Here is a 9620-nt window from a genome sequence, read left to right on the forward strand (position 1 = left end):
TTAAATAACGCGGCTCGGAGCGGGGAGGGGGGCAACGAGCGGGCCCGGAGTGTCCTTGGGTGCCTCGGGCCTGCCCGCCGGGCGGCGAGGCGAGAGTGGTGGCGATTGTTCCCTTTGTGCCTCCGTGGTGTGAGGGAGAAGCGCGGGAGTCCCCGGCAGTGTGCGGCCCCGCAAGGGCAGCGGCTGCGGCTCGGCCCCCTTTGTGTTGTGTGATGCAAGGAGATGGGGCGATGGTTATCTCCCTGAATAACAAAACGCAGCGGCGAAGGGCACTGCTATAAAGCCTCGTATCACCCTGACATAAAGCCTGCACCCGGCGGGGGCCATTACAGGCCGGATCGGTCTGGGCTGCTCCCACAGCCTCCTCTTTACAAATGTAAATAAAACCAATGCACTTCGCGAGTCTTATCATCGGGTTCCTCTGGGGGAATCGCTGAGGGGTAAAAAAGCCCGAGCCGTCTCCCTCTTGTCGCGCTGCGGGGTGGTTGAGCAAATGCCTCCTGCCCATGGAGCTGCTGCCCCCTCCGGAGTCGGAGAGGAAAAAAAAAAAACCATGAGGGGCAGTTTGGTGCAGACATCACCCAAAGCAGGGCCAGGACTCATCCATTCTGCAGTGCTTTTGATAATCAGATGCGCTCAGCTGCTCCGTCTGGCATAGCATCACTCCTCCAGAGGCACGGACGCTAAAGTGGAATTAAATGCAGCAGACAAAGACTTGAAATATTTTTTTCAAGTGTTCCACTTGGAACTGAGGAGCTTTTTAGGAGTTAAATGTAATCTGTAACACTGTTAGCAAAGTGCTTAATCTCTGCGAGACTCTGAGGTTAGCACCTTCTTCAAGTAAATGGGATAAGAAAGAGGTGAGGTTTCCATGTGGTCTCTCCTCGTTTTTCCCCCAAAGACACAATGGACCCGTTAAAGTCAGTTTAGTTTACATCACTTGGTTTAGATCACACCCAGGGGCTTATTTGCTTCAATATAAAAATCATTCTGCCTGAATGGAGAACGTTTCTAAAATAATTGCAACTAAAATTATATGTCTTGAGGTTTGTTTTTTTTTTAATGTGTTTTAAGTTTTTCTCAAAATGTTCTCCCGGTTTAAAATGAGCTATTCAGGTTGAAATTTAGGTCACTTACCTGGCAAATAAAGATTAATCAAAAACATTACAGAATGTGGCAATATACTTACTTACCAGGTAATTTTGGAAGATGAAATATCTTTATTGGCAAACTTGAATCTTACCTCACACTCACTTGAAACAGAGTCCTTGTCATGAAATGAAGGGCAAAACTGATAAGGTCAAATTTTTAAAGTATTTATGGTTAAAATCTGGCCCTCCAACTAGTTCTATGGGTACATGGTACACACTCACTAGTTTCCTGAAAATTCAAAATTCTGCATGAATCAGCTGTGCAGGCCGAGATCACAGGGTTTATCCCAGTCTGCTTCTTTACAGGTTTTCAGATGCCAGGTCTTGGTCCTCCAGCTGCTCTGAATAGTCTGAGAGTTTTGAGTTGATACAGAAGGGAAATAATATAGGACTTGGTGCACAATGAGCAATTTCTGTTGGGTTTTTTTAAGTGTAATTTTTTTTCCATCAGTATGATGGATCTGAGCATTTATACATGTCTGCAAAATATGCCACTGAATTGCAAGAGCTTCACTTTTTTTTTGTAACTTTTTGCACACTAATTTTGGACTATGTGACCAAACCTGATCCCAACAAAACTCCCAAGTTTCTGCAGAGGAGTGGGCCAGCTCACTTCACTACTGAAGTATCGATTATCTACAAATGGCAGCATGGCAAGAAGAACAAAGAAGAATTTAGCTGGAAATGGGTGTGGCAGTTACCAGTTCTGTTACACCCAATGTCCTGAGTCACATGACTGAAAAAAGCATGACTTGAAAAAAATAAGTCTTTTTATTGTCTCTTGATTTGCATTTTTTGAAGTCATTATACTGAAGAATTCCAAAAAACTTCAGGGACCACAAACTCTTACAAATGTTAAGTGCGTGCTTCTGCTCTTAGTTGTCTCCTAAAATACTCAAAATCAGGTTTTGCAGTATTTCTTGTCCCTGTGACATAATTAAACCATTATTTCTCTCCCCCCCATCTTTCACTTTTTACCTCCTTTTAAAGATTGTACTTTTTCAGGTGAAACACACTGACCTTCCTGATCACAAGGGGCATTTCACTGGAGCCAGGATTCTGGATGACTGTAAACATGATTTAGCAGAGAACATAGAAGCTGTACAGTTTTTATCCACCGAGATGTGCTTGCTCTGTGGAAAACATATGAAAAATAAAATTATTGTTTCAGGAAAAAAAAAAGAGAAGTTTAGACTATCTTACAGTTCTTCCCTTTTTTTTTTTTTTCGTCAAAATGCATCATATAATATCACGGTACGACTGAAAGGAAAACAGCCAATTTATTTTTACAGATTAGCCACAATGACCTCCGTGATTTATGTTCATAGTACTGGAAATGTTTGATATGAGGCAAGGGCCAACCTGTAAAAATAAACCTTAAATTTTCTTCTCCCTGTTTTGCCCTGTGCTAAGGACATTTGCTGCCTTTCTGAAGAAGCTTCAGCAATCCATGCATTATGTATGAGGTAAAAACTTCTACAACTGCACAGGAAAGACTGTCAGACCTGTGTTTACTGTTCTGCACTATATGTTACTACACAGTCTTGCAATATTAAACCTAGCCCCAAACTAGACTTTGAAACCAGGCAGCATGCCTAAAATTGTGATAATCTCCTCCATAACAACAGATAAAAAAATATTGCCAAAAGCTGAAAAGTTTAGTTTTAATCCCCAAACTCCTCACATACTTAGTTATAATTTCTTTTAAATGGCATTATGTGCGTTTACATTATGTAAAAAATCCATACTTAATCTTGCAAACTGGTTAAAATCCAGCTCTTCTGCATAGTGCACATGACAAAGCACTCGCTGTCAGAGGGAATGAAAACAGAGCTGATCAGGCAACAGGAAGCCTTTACCGAAATTTAAAGTCATTTGGGTGTTCAGTGTTTGTCTCAAACAACTGACTTGAGTAGCAAAAACACCCTGTTTATATCTGGCAGCAGGAGACCAGCCAAATTTCATTCTTTTGCATAGGGTCTCTCATTTTAGATTCATATTTAGGCAGCTATTAAATCTGGCCTGTCGTGTGGTTAAGGCACAAATGGGATTTAGGGGATCTGGGCTCAGTCCCAGCTCTGCCACAGACTTCCTGCAAGATCTTGGGCAAGGCTTCTCACAGGGCTCACAACATTTGGCAGGTTTGGGGTGGTTTTTTTCCTCCTAAGCCCCTGCTCCAGCAGTCAAGTCATTACATGAAATTCTCCGTTCGCTGGCATGAATAGATAAATAAAGTAAATATGCAGTGTTTTAGGTTTTCCAGAGATAAACTTGAAACCACGATCACAGTGTAACCTAATGGCTCAAAATTAGAGAACAAATTTTACAAGTCCTATTAAAAATGTGTCTGGGGCCCGAGTTGGAACCTGAAATCCTCCAGTCTTCATTTCTGCACAATTTCTATTTGTAATATCGGGAGCATTTTGCTTCCTCCCTTACAAAATTGTTCACAAACTGCTTGTGTGTTGTTCAGATGAGACTAGAAAACAGTCTCTTATAAGAAGGCTTTATCAGTGCTTTGTGGCTTGTTTTTGAATTTCCCCTTTGCACAAATTACTTCTTTCAGCATTATTTCAGCAACAAGTAAAAGAAAACCCCATCGAGTCAGATGATTCTCCTGTTTTTGCCTCTGCAGAAGCACCCGCAGTCTGTTTACAGGAAACGCCTGCTGCAGAGGCACTCTGGTAGTTAGACACGGTCTCAGATTTGACTAACATGCTCACATGATTAGATTTACTAAATGAAGACACAGATGAGACGGTGATGAGAAAGCTGCAAGCAATCAGGTTCTTGCAACATCAGATAATCCATGAAGCGACTTTGTGCAGTAACCATGCAGAAGGCTCCCTCGCCCTCCCCCCCAAGAATGTGCCTGGCTGTTGCATTAGTAACTATCTCCTCAACCCATATTCAGTTACCAGGCTCCCTCTCATCAACAACAGCTCTTTCCACCACCACCCCCCCCTTCTCTTTACATTCTAGACCAAAGTGCTGCATTCTTTAAAAATGCATTCGTAGGTATTTTTATGCTCAGCTAAAATGTTTAGTTACTTTCTCAGCAGCACTTTTAACGTAGGACAGTTTATTTTTATAATGAGAAAGAAATTGCAGGGTTTTTCTTTCAGTATTTTATACATCCTGTCTGTATAAACTCATAGATTTCAAATCCTGCGAGGCACGTTGACAGTACAGCTATTAAAGATTTTCTATTTGACCTTGATTGTGTTTTGTTTTCACTGCGTATGAACTTTAACAGACTTGAAGCATGACATGTTTTTTCTCTTTACTTATCACAGTACATGTAGGGTAGAAAAGACATGTAAACAGAAGCTTGTTCAATAGCATGTAGAATTATCAAAGAAAATACATCGCTTTCTAAAAGCTCACTTTGCTCAGCCCGCAGTTTTGTTCCTGTACTTTGTTCTGCAAATGGATCCTTTTCAGAATGACGGCACACCACGATGTGCATGTTCTCTTTTCTTGTAACATGAAGGGTGAAAGATCCGTGGGATCTTACTGTTAATTATTCAAGCAGACATTAGTTGTTTGGGAAGGTATGTAACAACAGCAATAACACCAGTGTTGTTGCCACTGCGGTGTTAGAGAATAAAGATTTGCATGGCGAAGTAGTATCTTTTATTAGATGGAGCTGGAAGAGAAGAGTTTTCAGGCACACAAGCTCTTCCTCGGGACTGCAAACAGAAACAAACTCAAAGCATGCAAACGTTTGTGGTGTGCAGGGAGTGGAGACAAATATGTTGGTGAAATAGAAATGATGTGAAAAAGGCTGCTGGAGAAGATAAACAAACTGAAGATAATGAAGTCATACCCTCTGCCCAGAATGACTCAGTTATCAGCACCAGAGCCCCTAAATTTTTGTTGCAACTTTCCAAATAGTGATACCTCCCTGGTATCACATGGCCTTTACTCTGAATATCAAGAGTTGGATCTGGAGACTGGCAGTTAATCCTCTCTCTTCCTTGATTAGTTTGAGCTTCCAGTCATCTCACTCTCAGTCTATAAACGACTTCTTTCTATTGCTTGGATATGGTCAAATAAGAACATTTTCACCCATGCTAATTAGCACCTGACACCATTCAATTAAAAATAAAGTCTAATATTAAATGTCCAACCCTGAGCTGACACCTCACACATACACAGGTATGTGTCCCCTGAAGTGGCTCTAAAACAGAAGCCTTAATGCCTTCCTTTGATACAATGACATGCTTCAATTTCTATTTTTTGCAACTTTCCTCACTCCCTTAGTCAGCTCTGTTCACAGTGTTAAGATGTAAGTTGATCTGCACCAAAAATCCAAGATCTGACAGAGCTCACAAGTCTGCAAAGCAAGAGTTTTACAGCCACATTTAAATTGTGACACTCCTATTACACTGTAGGTGTAATTTAAATAATTACCTTTTCTGTGCTTTGCTTTTTTGGGGTCATTTTCCATTTGGTTTTGTATTATAGAAGTTTGCCTCCTCTTTGTTTTGATCTTAAACAAATTGAATCAGAATTTCAGGCAAACCAATAAAATTTGCAACAGGCTGCATCATCAAAATCATGGAAGCAGCCTCCTGGAGTTTCACAATATGTTCCCAGACTGATGAAGGAAACAGATTAATTCCTTTACTTTTTATGGCATATTCCAAGATCAAAACTGCCTTAAAGGGTAGCAGTTCAAGGTAGCTGCTTGCAACTGGGATGTGGAAGCAGATCTGTTAAGAACTGACCCATGGGCAAGGAAACAAAACTATTTGCCTTAAGATAGCAGAAAATTAAGAAATCCATTAAATAAATATTAATTTTGTAAATATTTTTAATGCGAGATTGCCCCAGACTCTGCCAGATGAACAATGTGGGGAGTTCAGTTAATTTTTTGAGCCACACTTTCTCAAAAGTCTACTTTAGAGTATATCCTCACACACAGCTATAGTGCTGCTACAGCATTTCAGTGCCTGAAATGTAGCAAGAGACAACAGGATACAGAAAGTAATTTTATGAACTTTCACAGTGTTAAAAATAATAATTGTCTCTCATAAACTGGAAGTGCCGCTACATTAATAATGGATGATGGGATTCTTGCGTGTGTGTTTATTAATTTATAAACACTGCACAGCCTCAGAATGAAAGGTGCTCTATAAATAGAAAGCTAATATTGATCAATCCTGAAGTGGTATTACCATTCTTGGAGGGCTGCAACGTTTTTTCTTCTTCCTAATCTGATAAGAGAAAGAATTCCCTGAGCTTGGCTCTTTGTTATCATTATTTGTTTCTTCCTATTGTCCCTTCCTCAACACTTCCTCCTTCTATCAGAAATGCAGGAAGAAAGATCTGCAGCTTCTTAACCTTGTGAATGCTGTAGAGCTGGTATGACAAAAATGTGCATTTGAAAGGTTATGAAAAAAAAAGACAAGCAATTGTTTAAAATGAGGTATTAGCATGACAGTTGACAAAGGCATGGTGTGCTGCCAGATCTGACTGGTTTCCAGTCCTGGTTAATGAGAACAAGGATGCCTTGATCCGAGTCAGGGAGAGAGAGTTGCCTCACGTGTTCTTACACACACAGTGAACGTGCTTCCCCATTTTGAGAATTATTGTTCCAACACCACAAGAAGATATCGTTTTACTTGAAAACACATTAGCTTTTCCCCCCCTTTCACAACTGACTAGTAACCTGATCTCTGGCCTCACATTTGTTATTTTTATTTGATTTACATTTTTCTGCTTCCCTCTTCTTGCAAAAAATAAAAACGTTCTTGCAACTGTGTGAGACAAGGCAGTCAGTGCTCTGATAAACAGGTGATGAACATTTGCCATCTATGTTCTGGCTTAAAGGGGGAGGGGGGAACAGAAAAACCCACACTTCCCAGCTCTAAGAAGCTTTCAAGTAACTTTTAAAACCCAGCCCAAGGTACAGCCTCTTTGCACAGCTTCCACAACTCCTGCTGTGCTGAGTGGCACTAAAATTTCCCAAACAATCCTGCAAGGGAAGTTTTGTCACTATATTGCCAGTGCCTTTTCTCAAATACAGACAACTGTCAAGAGGCAGCCAGTATGAGAAAACTTGCCAAATTAAAATATATGCAAGAAAATACCAAGTTCCTGCTTACCTACTGTGCCTTCCCTACCAGCCAGCGGGCTCTACTGGGATGAGTGGGATGAGGATGGGGCTGGGGGGCCCTGTCTGCTGGGGGTGCCAGCGAGGGGCTGCTCAGAGCAGGGCTTCAGCTGGTGCCTATCAGTATCACACCATTGCCTTTAATGGAGCTACAATAATTTCCAGCAGCTGTGACTTCACCTCAGCCTTTTCGTGTGCTTAAGAGGAGTTTTGATTGTAAAACCTACTGTTCTGCAAGGCCTAATCCTGCAGTGATGGGCAGGCTGTCAGATGGACATGGCAGCCCTCTGAAGCCCACCCGTCAACAAGCAGGATTTCCACTTGCATGTGGAAATTCAAAATTCAACACTGGTATTTTGCTACAATGGAAGTATTGTATATGGGACAGAGCAATATCTTCCCCGTGGTCTGTGCCAGGATATTATTCAAAATAAATCATCCGATTTTTGCTTCATTTTTGCCATTGTTTCATTATTTCCTGTATGACTTTTTTTTCTTCCACTGAAGACATTAGCTATTACTTCAAATGGAAGTGTTTTGAGAAGACTTCTAAAAAAAAAATTAACATCACTGGAAATGTTTTTGCAGTTTAAAAACTTGGTTTTAAACAAGGAACTGTGAAGCCTCACAGTAAAATGAGCAACTGGGAATATTTGAAGCCTGAACTATTCAAGTTAGACAAAGAGGAAGGTGACTTTTTTCTGTAGAAGCAAAAGTAAACCTAAAACCATCAGAAATTAAACGGTGGGTAGAATGAAAATGTAAGCCCCTTTCAGGATATTCATCTGAGATTGTCTTACTGCAGATTAAACAGAAAAATGTTATATGGGTTTCTTTTAATATGAGAGTGCTCTTCCAAAGTTATAACATTTTATATTTTTATAATACTAAAGTTTCTTTTAACATGGTTTGAGAGAAGACAGCTTGTTTCTGTGGTTAAGAAAGCAGGACATTCAGTACAGACTGTGTATAATAATTGGATAGTACATGTACATGAATACTTACAGGGAAAAAGAAGTATGTTTATCTGAAGCATACAGCAGTAGCTAGCTATTAACATTGGAGAGAAGCAGACCTCTCTCCCAGGTCTTCTAATAACAGACAAAATCCTTGCCTCACAGATGCAGCCATAGCTTTATCAAGGACTTCTGATGACACTATAAACCATGAGAGTGAAAAAATGCTTCCTGCTGCAGACTTCCTGCTTCTGCTGCAGGAACAGCACAAACCAGTTTGTTTCAGATGTTATAGCTTTATCAGGCTGTGTGGTGAATTAAAGCCTTTAATGCAGCACACAGAAGTTTAGAAAAATGTGCAAACTGGTAATGCTGCTAAATATGGAGATTTAAGTAAATAACTTTAGCAAATGTTGAAAAGCAATAGTGAATGTGATTATTTTATATAGTATAAGAAAAGCTCAATAACCTATTTTGGTGGGTTGGAGACCAAAATTGTTTTAGTCATTCATCATCAAAGGTGGATTTCCAAGAGAAAATAAGAACTCAAAGGAGTAGTGCAAATGTGCATGAAGCTGGATGGATGCTTTAGGCATGTAATTATTTTAATTCAGGTATGTAAACCAGATAATTGTGCATGGAAACAGCTAATTGGGCAAATTTTCATTTCCTTTTACCTGTACAGACACTCAGGAGAAATGAGAAGAGCTCACCATGAATGCATGCCCTCTGCATTTTCTACCTGCACAAACACCAAGCTCTAAGGCTCTGCACCCTACTCAGGGTCTCCATACACAACTGTCTCTGAAGCCACAAGCTATATAATAGTTTTCAGTGCCCCTGGCCATGTCAGCTTGCTGCCCACCCACCCCCTCCCCACAGCCCCCCAGGAGCTCAGCTTTGCTTCATCCTCCTCCATCCCGGGACTTTTCTCTGACTTGTTTTGTAGACCCAGTTTCTGTGCTGCCCCTCATTCTGTTACTTCTTAGACCTGCGCACAAAAGCAGAGAGAAGAAAGGCAACACAGGATGTGTCTTTCTGGCTCTGTCAAGAGGATTTGTTTTACTTATATATTTATTTTAAAGAAGTTGCAGTGAATATAGATAGATGAGGGAAGGAGAAAGTCTGCAGATGAAATACAGGAATATCTCAATAGGCATTTTACTATACTCCCAGCTTCCTTACCCCTAGCAACATGCTGACAAATCAAGCACTGCCATCCTATATACAGTACTCCAGCTGTCAGCCTTAAGCAGTGTGTCTCCTTGCCAGAGTACAGCCTTCCCTTTGTTTCAGCTTTGGAAATAAAATCCCAATTTCTAAAATAAAGGGAAAAGGATTCTTTTCTAAGGCAGAAAAGTCACTAATCCGTTTTAAAGGTTCATAGCTGCA

The sequence above is a fragment of the Calypte anna genome, chromosome 20 (assembly GCF_003957555.1).
Source record: "Calypte anna isolate BGI_N300 chromosome 20, bCalAnn1_v1.p, whole genome shotgun sequence".
In the NCBI taxonomy this organism is placed as follows: Eukaryota; Metazoa; Chordata; class Aves; order Apodiformes; family Trochilidae; genus Calypte; species Calypte anna.